Below are 16041 nucleotides of genomic sequence, written 5' to 3' on the forward strand. Positions count from 1 at the left end.
TGACAGCTTTACCCAAAAGTCAAAGAGGAAATACAGCAATTTGGGTGATTGTAGATCGACTAACAAAATCTGCACATTTCATACCGATCCTAATCGCGTATGGACCAGATAAGTTATCACAATTGTACGTTCGTGAGATTATAAGATTGCATTGAGTACCGGTGTAGATCACCTTAGAAAGAGAAAAAAAAATTTACATCACGTTTTTGGATGAGTTACAGAAAGAGTTGGGTACAAGGATGAATTTTAGCATAGCAGGCGATAGAAGATATTATAGGAACTACTATCCTTGATAGATGAGTAAATCGGGAGAATGTGTTGCCACTAATTGAGTTTACCTATAAGATGTGAGACAAAGTTTCGAGATAAGAGACAAAGTTTTCTTGAAGGTTTCACCCTCAAAGGGGATGAATAGATTTGGAGTTAAAGGACAGCTTAGACCCAGAGTTATAAGTCCTTACGAGATATTGCAAAAGATAGGTCCAATAGCGTATAGGTTGGCTTTGCCACCTAGCTTTGGAAATGTGCATAACGTGTTTCACGTGTCACAATTGAGAGGATATATATTTTCGACCCAAACCATGTGGTTTACTAAGAAGAAATGATCTTAGAACCAGACTTGAGTTATGAAGAGAGACCTCAGATGATGCTAAATCATAAAATTCGGCAATCGAGTAATAAGTCGATTGCATTGGATAAGGTCCAATGGAGATATGATACTTAGAAAGAAGTGGAAAGAGAGCTTGAGGATAAGATGTGAGAGAAGTACCCGAAACATTTACAAGAGGTACAAATTTCGGGACGAAATTTATTTTAAGGGGGAAGGTATGTAATACCCGTGCTTTTGATGACGTGTTTAATTGCTTAAGTTTGAGTAATTAGGGTATAGATCCCTTGTTTGATTTACTTTGTAAAGAGATGAGGAGTTATATGAAGTTCCCTTGTTATTTTTAAGATGTTGAGATGTTCTTTTGATGATGTTTGGATGATGTGAGATTTTATATCCGAAATTGAGTTTGAGTATTCGAATAATTCGAGATAATTATTTGAATGAGAACGGTGAACTCGGAAGTGAGATCTGAGTCCGTTAAGACATTTTTGAAAATTTTGACTTTTTGACGATGAATAGTAAAATACTGCTATTTCGTCTTTTTGTCGACTTTCAAAATCTTACGTGCACGTCGTCGAGAAATATTCTTAGTTTTTCGATACGAGTCCAATAATGAAAGTTTTTATTTTTGGACGACGAGTGAATAGTAAATCGGGATTTCTCGATAAACGAACCGAGCTCGTTTATCAGAATTTCGAGAACGAGCTTGCGTTTTCTATATTTATATAGAATTACGAGTATAATGAAAGTGAGTAAGAGTTGAGAGGGCGAGTAACGAAGAGTATGGGTAGTTAGTCGTTAAAACGAGACGAAACGAGATATTTAACGACTAACGGGTTAATATCCTAAATATCCTACCAACCCATTACTACCCCACCCAACCGCCCAAAACCCCTTTCCCCTCACTAACTCACGTTGATATCAGCCACAACACTCATTCTCTATCTCTCTCTCACACACTCACACTCAAACACGCCAAACACCATTTTAAGCTTGGACGGAGCTTTTGACTTCCGATTTGAGCACCGAGACGAGCGCCGATCATCTTTTCGATCATGTATCTAAGTAGGTAAGATCTCTACCTACGTTTTGATGGTTTTATTTTCGATTTTCGTCGACGTCGAAAAACGTCGATTCTCGACTTTATTTTGAAACGACGTCGGATCGTCGTGAAATTTTAGTATGTTGTTCTTGGGTAGATGTTGAGCATGTTTAATGAAGGGAGTAAGAACGGAACGAACCGTAGCTATGAAACCCATGAGGGCAGCCCCGTTTTTCACATATTAGCTTGTCTTTCGATTTTTGTTTGATCGTTTTGACTTGATATTTGTGCTTAGGGGTATGCTAGGATCGATATATATTAAATTCGTATTTTTCCAAGCACGAAAATTGTATAAGTTTTTAGAGCATGATTATTTAAATTCGTGAAGTTTGGGACGTTGCATAATGAATATTATTGCGTATATGTGTTCTACGATATCACATGAGCATGCTAATTGATTTACAATTTATGGATGATAATTGTTGAACGAAATTAAAACTGGAATTCTGTCAAAATTTTACAGCAGTTTCAAGCTTATGTTTCGATGAGTTTTCATTGCTTGATGGCTCTGAAATTTTAGTATGTTTATCTATGATATGTGTATTTCGTTGCTGCAAAATTTCATGTCTTTTGGATGATGTTTGCTATTTTAAAGATATTTTGAAAAATCCTTGACAGAATCTGTCAACTATTGGTAGACTTCACAAAAACGTTTATATCTATTAATCCATGAAGGATTTTGCATCACCGTTTTTTTTAAACGAAACTAGACTTCAATACTTTTCTAAAAACGTAAGATTTCGATTTTTATGACCTCTGAAACAGAGCAGTTTATTATTTCAAAAATGCCCTGTTCTGCTGTCATATTTGTCCAACAGTAAAAGTGTATGAGTTTCATTGTTTATTTGGCAGATCATATGAACGTTTTCTCTTGTGAAATTTTAACCAAATCTTCAAGGATACCTTTAGTTTTGGATGATTAAATTTGATGGAATTTTATTAAGGTTTGCCTTGGTTTCTAATGGCCTAAACAAAATTGGCAGAAACTGTCAATCTTTGACAGCCTGCACTAAAAGAGCAATATCTCCAAAAACCTTTAACCTTTTTGGTTAACTACCATTTTTAGAGTGAACTACACTTCATGAAGTTTTTGAGATCAATTGGTATGAGAGTTTATGATGATTGAGTTGGTTGTTATGAATTTTTAAAGATGACACAAAAACAGCAAAACTTTCTAGAAAACAACTTGATTATATTTGTTTTGATGGATGATACGATATGACTAAATGGTGTGAGTTGTGAGAGTTATGATTAACGCACATAAATGTTGGTATCTGACACTCGAACAATTGGTGTCGAGTATAAATGATAGTTTACTGATAAAGAGTTTTGATGATTTTGAATTGTTTGGTTTGCGTTGAAAAGATGTCAAGATGTTAAGTTTTGAGTCGAGAGACGAGTTCACGTAGTGAGATTCACGCGTTGAAATCTCGTGGCTGACATTATATATGAATAGGTCATGCCGAAATTTTTAGTGAAATTAGAATTTGAGCATAGTCAATTCTTGTTGACCCGTGACTCAAATACATGCCTAATGGAAAATTTAACTTTCTAATCGGTTAATTAGACGAGATGAGAGCGAATAGATCTGCTAAGAAAGTGGACTTTTCGATGTGTTAAATATTTCTTTTAATTGAAGCGCTGCTAATTATAACATAAGGATGTTATAATTAATGAGTAATGACGAGAGATAATAATTGTTATATTGATTAACAATCAAGAGAGATGAACATTAGAGATACTAATGTTTCATAAAAGAGATTAGATTATTAATCGAGGTTTCTTTTATAACTTCTCACCAATTCTTCATAACGATGAAGGTCCTTTTGGGAAGTAACGACTTGAGGGAGAGAGTGACGTTACTCATTAATACAGAGACACAACGAGGTGGGCATTACTTTTACTATACGTATATAGAGATCCCCTGCGTGTCGTAGGCCTCTTATACGAATGAATGCATGAGATGATTTAACTGTTAATTTCAGTTTTATATATCTATCAAACGAGTTTAATGCTACCTTTGAACAAGTTATTTCGTTACAAATCTTTGAACTGGAAAATATTACAACTGTTGTCTTGCCATAAAATGTTTAAATTTTAGTATGATATCTATCTGCTTTGGCTTTGCCAATGATGCAATCGAATTCGGGTCCTGAGCAGTTGATAGCTATCCTGCCAGGGCTAGTGTACACCAGTGACCGTGAGTCATCTAGCGGGTTGGCCGGTCAAGTGACCGTGAGAGGTGGCCACCTCTCCGGCACACAGTTTCAGATATGATAGATTACAAAAGAACTTAGTCTGATCAGACGAACTTTAAGAATCACAAATGAACTTAGTAAGCTTGGGCCTTTTTAGCGAAAAACTCCCTTGCTGTACTGATTATGATGGCATGACAATTTATAGTTTTGAAGCATGTATTTTTATACCTAGGCATACGTGCCCACTGAGTGCTTTTGTACTCAGCCCTGCATATGTTTTCTAAATGTGCAGGTTGAGCTGATGTGATGATGGTGCTGCAATGAGCGGAGTCTCCAGGGTTGTTAATAAATAGTTAACCTGTCTAGAATATGTCTTCATACATATGTCTAGCTACTTTCCGCTGCAAGATGTTGTTGATGTTATAGTATGTTATGTCATACTTTGAGTCTTAAGAGAATGGTTGCATATGATGTATAACTTGATTAATGATATTAATTAACTTTTATGCAGTCTTTCATAGACTGTTTTCAATTGAGTATTAATGAATAAAAATGACGAGTTTTATTAAGATGAGTAAGTTTTACGGCTATAAATGACGCCCCTTTTCTTCCCCTTCTTCTTTAACCCCATCCCTAGTCGTGGATCACTCGGCCTAACTATCCCTAGTTAGGGCGGGCTGTGACACATTTGTATTAAATATGTAAGGTCGGGTGTTCGTTTCTACTCACAATCTCTTTTTTATTTTTATTTTAAATATAAACTTTCGTTTTGTTTTTTTTTAAATACAATTTCTTGAAAAAAAAACTTAATTATAAATATTCACGCTGGATCTTAGACATATAAAACGAGGGACTCCAATTATTTTTTATTAATTTTTTGTTTTTAATTTTTTTATATATATCTTGTTCAGTTATATAATTATATATACAAAATAAAAATATGAGTATAACATATAACTATATTTTGATTATTAATTTATCTATTAGAAAGAATTCTAAATTGACCGAAATTTAAAAAAAATAAGTATTTTTAATTGTATAATAATTGAATTAATCAAATCATAAAGTGGGTGACTTGTGTTGTACCAATACTGCCATTATTCTGTGGGGATTCACTTGCTCAAAATATGTTGTCGTTGAATTCATCCAATGATTAAAAATGATTAAAAAAAAAAAACTCGAGGATTGAAAATAACTAAATTAGTTAAAGGTTATCTATGCAAAAAAGTAAAATGAACATATTTTGCCAACAAGAATATCATCATTCAACTTTTTTATAGTTTCTGGGGCGTGTTATAGCAAAAATTCCTTTATTATTTTATTTTAAAAACTTTATTGTTAATAAGGAAATAATAAAAAAGAGTAGAATAAATAATCAAGAAGTTTGGTGCAGTTGGTAGAAGATTGGAATACTTTCCTTAAGGCCAATATTTCGATTCTCTTTACAAGCACTTCACTTTTTTCTTTGATTTTTTTCGAAAATATTTAAAATAAACTAACATAATGCTTTATAATAAATTGTTTTAAAATAATTCAGCACATTTTTATTCTTTGATTTTTTTTCCCGAAAATATTTAAAATAAACTAACATAATGCTTTATAATAAATTGTTTACAAATAATTCAACACATTTTTTTTAAATAGCATAAATAACTTTTTTCTTTGATTTTTTTCAAAAATATTTAAAATAAACTAACATAATGCTTTATATTAAACTAGCAAGTGACCCGTCGAAACTCGATGGGGTCTATTAAAATATAAATTTATAAAATTATTAATGTATTTTTTGTTTCATGATTTTTTTTCACTAAAATAAAGAATTTAATGAAATTGTTTTAAAGTAAAAAACTATAATATTTATTTGAAATTGACCGACCTAATTTAAATATCTTATGAAATTTATATGTAAGGAGGGTCTCAATTCAAAAAAATATTAAGAGAGAAATTGAAACAATTGTTTGAAACGTAATTATATTATAGTTGGAACCAGTAATTAAAAAAATAATAAGAAAATAATAAATAGATAATATCACTAATGACTTAAACTTTAAAAGTTTGAATAAATTATTAAATTTGTAATTACCTCATAATCTATCAAAAAATCATCATACACCATGTTAGTTGTTGTGTCTTGCGTATGACCTCTTTTTTTAGTGACTTTTGAGATTGTCGGGTAGAGTTGTCCATGACTAAAAATAGGTTTCAACAGGTATAATCATATATTTGAAAGAGATTATCCATGACTTTTATTTATTGTCGACATAGCAAAACAAACAGTCATAGAGAATTGCCTTATCTGGAACCGAATTGGAAATTTAGTGAATTGCGATGAAATTGTAATCATTCTAGCTATAGATTACTTCTTGCGCACATTTTTTTTTACTGAAATGAGTTTGCCTTCATTTAATGAGCTTCGTGTTCCCCAAGTTGAGTTACTATCAATCTGGTGCCATTGCAAAGCTCATTAGATTGATCATATTTTTGAGAAGCGTGATTATGCATTTCTCTTTCAATTTAATCTCATGACTCAACAATCCTGCACACTTGATCATATTTTTCTTGATTTGTGAAATACTATTAATATAATGATTTTTAGATATTTAATGGTTTTTGTATATGGAAACTGATTAAAATTTAGAAAAAAAAATTGAATGAAAATTGAGGAATATTAGAACGGAGTGTTATACGACGTCACATAGGATAGAATTTATTTTGTTGGAATATTAATATAATGATTTTTAGATATGAATATATATATATATATATATATATATAATAAATCTTATCCTAACGGCGATATAATTAAATCCTGTTTCAAATGTTGTTTTTTTGTAGATTTAATAATTAAGGATACTTATCTGATTTCGCATTTTGAGATCAACTTTGTTGTGATTTTTAAGGGATCTATAGTATTTTCTATAGTAGTTTTTTATTCCTAATATACAGTAGGTATTAGAGGCAAATTAAAATATAATAAATTTTTAATCGTTTCCATTAAAGTTACGATGCCGCGTAGGATATAATTTATTTTGTTGGAATATTTATATAATGATATTTGAGATATTTAGTTTTTCAATACATCATGATTTTTAGATTTATATAGAAATTGATTAAAATTTAGAAAAAAATAAGAATGAATGAGAATTGAGGAAAATTAGAATGGAGTGATTATTTATATAATGATTTTTTAGATATTTAGTTTTTAAATATATCATGATTTTTAGATTTTTAATGGTTTTTAGATATAGAAATTGATTAAAATTTAGAAAAAAAATAAGAATGAATGAAAATTGAGGAAAATTAGAATGGAGTGATTATAGGATGCCACGTAAGATATGAATTATTTTGCTTTAATATATATAGATAGATTGTTTAAAAATAATTCAGCACATTTTTTTAAATAGCATAAATAACTTTATTTCTTTGATTTTTTTCGAAAATATTTAAAATAAACTAACATAATGCTTTATAATAAATTATTTTAAAATAACTCAGCACATTTTTTTTTCTTTGATTTTTTTTCGAAATATTTAAAATCAACTAACATGATGCTTTCGGCACATTTTTATGAAAAGGTTGATGTGTAGGGAAAAAGATATCAGTGGGAAAAATTGAAAATTGAAAAGAATTTAAATACGAAAAAGAAAAAAGAAAAATTGGTGGGAAAAATTGAAAGGTGAGAGAAATATTAAGGGAAAAAACTCATTTTTTATACATTAAATATCAATATATATATATATATATATATATATATATATATATATATGAATTAGTATTTACACTCATATTGAATAATCTCAAGCTAACAAATTAACAAGGGTTTATTAATTTTTGTGCCAGATTTTCAATACAAAAAAAAAAGTAAAATAGTTAGCATCGAAAATCGAACGCACGCCAACCTAGAACACATACAACAACAATATAATTGCACCAAAGAACTATTTATAAATGTTTTCGTCTATAAACTTTGATATTTTGGTTACTTTTATGAAGATTAAAAATAAAATAAAAAATGAAACGCAAAATATCTCTCTGATACGGTGATACCTTTGCCTTCCCTTCCCTTATAAACACTGAAAACGCATAACACACTAACCTAATAAAAAATTGGCGCTCTTCATCCCGCTATTTTTTTTTTTCAATTGATTTGATTCCTATTTTTCAGGAAAAGATCATCTTTACCCAAATCAACTATTCAATATAAGGTTAATTCCATTTATGATACCGTTTGAAGAAAGGAAAAAGAATTATTCTCATACATTTTCTCTATACGGTAGTTCCGACTCTTCGACTTTACTTACACCGATTCCTTATCGCATTCCATATTGCTGTACAGAGGATTCAAGGTATTGAACAATAAATCTGGTAAATTCTCTTTATTTGCTTTGAATTTTATCATAGAACAGAAGCCTTAATTCTATTCAACATTTTCTTTAGGTGAGAAATTGAACAATTATAAGATAAGTCTGGTAAAGTTTATTTCTTTGATTTGTATAAGATAAGAAATTGAACATTTCTTTGATTTTAGAAATTGAACAATTTAGAAGGTCTGTCATGATGGCTTTGGTTAAAATATAATTACATGCATCTAAGGTTTGTTCCTAATTCTCGTTTGACATTTAGAAGGTGATGGGAAAAGGTTGAAACTTAATTTCTAATCCCAACTATTATATGCATCTAATGTTTATTCATCCCTTAATAGGGTAAGTTACACGAGTTAGAAAATTGACGGTGTTAATTTCCAAAGTAATGTTTTATCTCATATAGTTTCTTCCAGTAAGCGATGCCCAGAATTAGTGAAAGCAAACATGCTGAAATCATAAACATTACCCATATTCATTTATGTAGTCGGAAGCAATGCAGGGTTTTTTCCGTCTCAACTAGGAATCTGAGCAGAAGATGGGTTTTGAATGGGGTACTGGAAAGGTAATGCAGTTGGAACTAAACGCTGCCAATTATGTAGTCGGAAACAATGCAAGGTTTTTTTCGTCTCAACTAGGAATCTTAGCAAAAGATGGCAACAGAGTGCCACTATCTCATTTCGGTGGAAGTGAAGGTACTTTATTCATTTCAAGTTTTAATTTTATTTTCTACATTTCGTATGTTCTATTACATTTGCTTTTACATATTGCAACCATCAATCATTGCTCTTTGGATCATTGTTTTATGGTTGTAGGAAAATAAAAACTTGTCGGGCAGTTACAAAAAAAATTGTTTGAAAAACTTGAAAAACTCTGGAAGGCTTGGAAGAATAGATTGAAAGCGAAGTATTATACCCCACATAGGCATGACAAGAATTACATACTGTGAAGATGTCCCCAAATGGTGGAAGCCGATGAATGGCCTTTATTGGTAAACCATTGGAGTTCGGAAAATGCAAAGGTTAGTATTATACATCAAATAAATTCTAAAATTTGTGATGTTCAGCTTGCAATTGGTAACATAGTTAAATTCAGTTATTAAATGTTGCAATTTCAGTGTATGAGATAGTATTTTGTTGGAAATTTGTGCGCCTCATAAAAGGAAAAATTTGAAGATAATTATTACATCAACATGTTAATGTAATCATAATTCTTTTAATGGCGTAAATACATGGTTGCTTGTTAAATAATTTGTGCAAAATGACTATATAATCTGAAGGTGTGTCCTATGCCTTTTTTTTCTTCTTTTTCTTTTCTCTTAGATTATATTGTTTGTTCTTGCTTTTTAGTGATTGATTATATATCAAATGTTACTGTTGGTACTTGATTGAATTTTAGAAACTTAGTAAGATTAATAGAAACAATCGGAAGCATGTCACACTTTCTCCTAGACTGGGACGGAAGGATATGGCCAATGCTATAGAAGAGGTATACATCAAACAATTTCTAACATTTGATGTTCAATGTATTGTAGCGCTCTATTATAATTTCTTTATTTATTTCTATTAACAGTACCGTCGGGAATATGGTAAAGAATCATCACAACTAGATTTGTTTGTCTATACACGTCAACAGCAGAGTGCAAAATCAGTTGATAAGAATACACAAGAGAAACTAGTAAGTACTCTTTATTTTCCACTTGTTTAAAGTCATTAACTCGTATGGATTTAATTATTGATAGACTTTTTGATTATTTGGATTCAATATTGTGTTATTTCTTATTTCTTTCTTTTTGATTAAGGGTATCAGTACTCGACGTTTGTGATCATAATTGAGATTTTGTCTGATCATGTATTATCTCATAAATAGATTGATCATCCATCGCGATTGTTGCTTTATCATCAACACTAGTAGTTTTTTCCTTAAACCAAACACTAATTTATTTTCTTCTATTTTCTTCAGTACCTTCTACCTATTAAAAATATTAATTAATTAAATAAATCTATTTTATGTGATGTAATTATTACATATATTAACATAAACTTTTAAACTAACGTGTTGACACCTTTTTCACTCATCTTTTACATTGTACATAGAACCAAGTTAGGTGTTGTATATTTTGCGACATTATATTAATTTTTGCAACAAATATATTTTTGTTGCAATATTATGCTACGTTTTAACTATGATGTTATTATGTGTCACAAAGAACTGCGTCACATTAATTATGGTGTCACAAATTTAGACATGTCATTTCAATTAGTGTCATATAAGCGATGCAAGATTTATGGAATAATAATAAAGTGATGTAAACAAAATAAAGTGTTGTATATTTTGCGACATTTCATACAAAATATTGCAACAAATGTTAGATTGTCGCAATACTATGCGACACTATAAATATGATACTACAAGCGTCGTAAAATTTCACGTCACATTAACTTTAATGTCACAAACTATTGTCGTAGATTATGATGCATCATTTTAGCTAGTGATGCATAAAGTGCTGTATATATCGCGACACAAATTAAAACAACTGTCGTAAAAAGGCCACGTCACATTAATATAATATCACAAGCTAGTGTCGCAAATTAAGATGTGTTATTGTAATTACTGTCGTATAATGTGTCGCAAACTAAGATGCGTCACTAAGATTAATGACGCATAATGTGTAGCAAATTTTATACGACATTTTATTTAGTGATGCAAAAAGTGTTGTATATGTTGCGTCACTATTGAAAACTAATGTCGTAAATTTACATCAATACCTTTTGCGACACAATCCTCCGTGACGCACAAAATGTCGCAAATTAGCTTTTGCGACACAAAAACTAAAGTTCGCGACACATTTTCTGTGTCGCAAAAGGTCGTCTTTCTTGTAGTAAACACCAAAATTAAAATGATTCGAAGTGATCGAGGAGGTGAGTATGTTGCACCGTTTGAAGAATTTTGTCGTGAAAATGGCATTATTCATCAAACGACTGCACCTTATTCTCCACAATCAAATGGTGTTGCAGAACGTAAGAATAGAACATTGAAAGAAATGATGAATGCTATGTTGATAAGCTCAGGTCTATCACATAACATGTGGGGGGAAGCTATTCTTTCGGCTAATAAAATTTTGAATAAATTACCCCAAAAGAAACAAGAAAAAACTCCATATGAATTATGGAAAGGAAGGAAGCCGTCCTATAAATATACAAAAGTGTGGGGGTGCTTAGCAAAAGTTGAAGTACCTAAACCTAAACAAATAAAAATAGGACCAAAAACTGTTGATTGCATCTTCATTGAATATGCAAACAATAGTAGTGCGTACCGATTCTTGGTACACAAATCGGAAGTACCCGATATGAATGAGGGAATGATTATAGAATCAAGAAATGCCATATTTTTTGAAAATATATTCCCCAAGAAAGAGAAGAATGATACAAGTTTGAAAAAGAGAACTTATGATGAAATTTCGCTTAAGGATAACGGACCAACACGTGAACCAACCCCGCAACCAAGACGCGGAAAGCGAACAAAAACTGCGAAAACCTTTGGTCCGGATTTCGTAGTTTATACTTTAGAAGACGAACCAAAGACAATCAAAGAAGCATTGTCTGGTCCTGATGCCGATCTATGGCGTGAAGCTATCAATAGTGAAATCGAGTCAATCTTAAACAATCACACTTGGCACATTGTTAATCTTCCCCCGGGAAATAAACCATTGGGTTGCAAGTGGATTCTTAAGAAGAAGTACAAAGCCGATGGATCTATTGATAAATACAAAGCACGTTTAGTAGTTAAAGGCTACAAACAAAAAGAAGGGTATGATTACTTTGATACATACTCTCCAGTCACTCGAATTACGTCCATTAGAATGCTGCTTGCTATAGCCGCATTATATAATCTTGAGATTCACCAAATGGATGTAAAAACAGCATTTCTAAATGGAGATTTAGAAGATGAGATATATATGGAACAACCCGAAGGGTTCGTGATTCCTGGCCAAGAAAAGAAAGTTTGTAAACTTGTAAAGTCTTTGTATGGACTCAAACAAGCTCCCAAACAATGGCATGAGAAATTTGACCAGGCAATGATGGCAAACGGATTCAAAATCAATGAATGTGATAAATGTGTATACATTAAAGGAACATCCGACAATTTTGTCATTGTTTGTCTCTACGTTGATGATATGCTAATTATGGGCAGCAACAATAAAATAATCATAGAAACCAAGGAGATGTTAAAGAGAAACTTTGACATGAAAGATATGAGATTAGCTGACGTGATTCTAGGAATTAAAATCCTTAGAACACCCGAGGGAATAGTCTTATCACAATCTCACTATGTTGAGAATGTACTTAAGAAATTCAAAGCTTTTGATCTGCCTCCGGCTAAAACACCCGTTGACCTAAGTATACACTTAGCCAAGAATCGAGGAGAACCCGTATCACAATCAGAATATGCTAGAGTTATTGGAAGCCTAATGTACTTGTCAAATTGTACAAGGCCAGATATAGCATATTCGATTAGTAAATTAAGTCGGTTTACAAGTAATCCCGGGAAGGATCATTGGACCGCATTGACAAGAGTGTTGAGATACTTAAAGCACACAATCTCTCATAGTATACACTATTCGAGATATCCCGCAGTTTTGGAAGGATATTGTGATGCCAATTGGATATCCGACACTAAAGACTCTAAATCCACAAGTGGGTTCGTATTTACCATTGGTGGAGGAGCAATATCATGGAAATCTTCTAAGCAAACATGTATAGCCCGATCTACTATGGAATCGGAATTTATTGCTTTAGACAAAGCCGGTGAAGAAGCCGAATGGTTAAGAAACTTCTTAGAAGATATTCCCTGTTGGGAAAAACCTTTGCCTCCGGTTATGATACATTGTGATAGCATGGCTGCCATAGGGAGAGCAAAGAATAGTTTGTATAACGGTAAATCTCGACACATTCGTCGAAGACATAATACCGTTAGACAATTGATCACTACAAGAATAATGTGCATTGACTATGTAAAGTCAAAAGACAATATTGCGGATCCGTTTACTAAAGGTATTAATCGTGATCAATTGTATAACGCAGTAAGGGGAATGGGATTAAAATCCACACGTTAAGAACTTTCATAGTGGTAACTCAACCATGATGACTGGAGATCCCAAGAACATGGTTCAATGAGACAACTAAATTATGGAAGTTCAAGTTGAGCACTTGAAACCTTCAAAATCCATTCTCATAGCTGCTCAAGTGCAAAGCCTGCAGCTTGTGGTGAAGGGTAAGCCATCAAAAGCTTTTAATGATTCCTATAGCCTTATTAGGTAGAGTATGGCAGGATACTCTTTATGGGAGATCACCTATACAAGTGAAGAAGTGGGGCCGCTTCAAATTATCAATAACACTTGTGAATCCAAGAAATGGTCCAAGGCCGAAATGGACACAACGTGAGAACGAAAGATATCAGATCTATTATTGTGTGTATGTTGTTGACTAGGTTTACACAAAAGTTGACCGGTTCAAGACATCATGTTCACCGAGCAACGAGTAAATCCGATGGCATTACACTAAGGAAGGTTCAAAGCTAACAACTACCTATCCTAATGCAATAATGGATCGTCGGGACTTAGTTTTTTTTTCATTTGCATTAATCATCATTCATGTGGGGGATTGTTGGAATAAATGGCTTTATTAGTCCATAATTACTTTGTAATTAATGGAATTAAATGGTATATTTGGAATCTACATTTTGAGTAGATTAATTTGGTATATTTACTTGTTCAAATCTATTAAGAATTGAATGAGTAATTAATGCCCAAAGATAGCCATTGAAGATGGAAATGTGGAGTGTCATCCCACATTGGAAAAATAAAGAAGTTGAAAGCTATTTATAAAGTGCTCTCCACCATAAAGGAACAATCAAGTGTGTTCCTCTATGGTGAACCTTATGGTGCACCCAAATGGGTTTTTGACTTAGTCTTTTAAGGCTAAAACTCAAATTCCTACGAGGAAGGTGCGAAGCACCTTCCGAGTCCGAGTCCGAGTCCGAGGCCGAGGCCGAGCACGTGCACGTCGCACTTGTCGCAATGGGCGCTTTGTAGGCGCACTTTGCACTAGCTTTGAGGAGCCTTTAGTTTTGACAACTGAAACGTTGGCTCGTGTGACGTGGCAGTGACGTGGACCATGTGGCTCGGTGACGTGGCACCGCGTGGCTTGCTGACGTGGCAGCGGATGGATCAGGAGGTGGGGCGGTTGGCTCGCACCCCTTGACCGAACCAGTGTGATGGTTCGGACCACTGCTTGGTTCGAACAGACACCCCTCTGCAGACACCTCTTCATCGCACCCTTCCTACTCCTATAAATACAGCCCTGCAGAATGAGATTAAACACACCAACAATTAATTCAGATAATTAATTCGTTCATTCTGTCTTCTAGTTCATACTCAAGTCCCGAGTATTCTGTAGTTCGCCGGAAGTTCGAGTTCCTAGTACAAGGTCTCGTACTCATTCAAACCGTTGTATCTTGGGGACATTTGCCATCGAACCGTGTGTACTGTGCGGGGCAATTTTGTCTTACGGAGAAAGAGTCCAACTCTTGCCTCGGTTCCTACATTCACATCGTTACTCTGTCCGCATTTCTACACCCGTCAAAAACTGTCACGACCGCACTTGCTAAGGATAGCAAATTCGGGGAAACCGCAACTAAGGGAGGGGATTTAGGAGCGGGAGTTAGAAAGGGGCATATTCGGTTTCTTGATGACTCGACTTGTATAAGAAAATCAATCGAAATATCTAGAATTTATCGAAGGTCAAAAGGAACCGTACATAATATTATTCAAAAGAGGTACTCAACGAGTTTGAGTACATTATTAAATAATACATATTGTTTGACAAGATAACATAATGTCTTTAGAGAAATCAGTGTTCGCAGCGGAATAACAATAACTTGAGTATATGTATGAAGACATATACTCCACTCTGAGGTTCTCGTCCTAAATTGACAAAAGCTCCGCTTGCACACTACATCATCGATCACAGCTCAACCTGCACATTTAAAAATACATGCAGGGCTAAGTACAAAAGTACTTAGTGGACACTTGCCGAAATTTACATACATGCATAATATTTTATTGTCAAGCCTTTCAACAATAGTAAGATACGAGGGTTTTCCTTTAAAGACTCGTATTTACCAACAATAATATCATTTCTTTCATCAATAACCCGCGCAGGCATTTTATATCATTAATCACCATATCAGTAACTCGTGCCGAGAGGGAGGCCTCCCTCTGCGGACACTATGATCGGCCAACCCGCTAGATGACTCACGATCACAAGGGTGTACACTAATTCCGAAGGGATTTGCGGTCCCATCCAGAATCCGAATTCGATTAACATCAGATAGGCAATTAATAATAAAACATAAAGCATTTAGGCATTGACAATATCATTTAAATTTCATAAGTATAAAGTCTTAGCAATTCTAATATATAATTTTAGTTTATACATAGAAAGCCCACCTGAATAGCAGACTCACGGTTTAGCTCTAACTCTGGTGCTTGACCTTTAATCCGAGAAAATAAAATAAGATTCTAATTCTCGAAAAATCTCAATAAATGAGGATGCGTGAAATGATTATGCATGACTCATATTCCTTTAATTATTATTCTGAGATGATGCTATTATAAATCCTACTTGTCGGATTAAATAAATAAAAATTGACTAATTGAGGATCGTCTCATGAGGGTGGATAAATAATTAATCCGCTCATCTTAGAGTA

The 16041-nt window shown here is 33.1% G+C and overlaps 2 long non-coding RNA genes across 2 annotated transcripts; both read left to right on the forward strand.

Moving 5' to 3' along the window:
* Positions 1 to 1590: 1590 nt before the first annotated feature.
* On the forward strand, positions 1591 to 4479 carry LOC131013035 (uncharacterized). Its single transcript, XR_009097569.1, has 2 exons — positions 1591 to 1679; positions 4203 to 4479. It is a non-coding gene; the product is annotated as an uncharacterized LOC131013035 (long non-coding RNA).
* A 3529-nt stretch (positions 4480 to 8008) lies between these two features.
* On the forward strand, positions 8009 to 10287 carry LOC131013036 (uncharacterized). Its single transcript, XR_009097570.1, has 4 exons — positions 8009 to 8256; positions 8795 to 8966; positions 9087 to 9759; positions 9844 to 10287. It is a non-coding gene; the product is annotated as an uncharacterized LOC131013036 (long non-coding RNA).
* The last annotated feature ends 5754 nt before the right edge of the window (positions 10288 to 16041 follow it).

This window comes from Salvia miltiorrhiza, chromosome 2, assembly GCF_028751815.1.
Source record: "Salvia miltiorrhiza cultivar Shanhuang (shh) chromosome 2, IMPLAD_Smil_shh, whole genome shotgun sequence".
NCBI lineage: Eukaryota > Viridiplantae > Streptophyta > Magnoliopsida > Lamiales > Lamiaceae > Salvia > Salvia miltiorrhiza.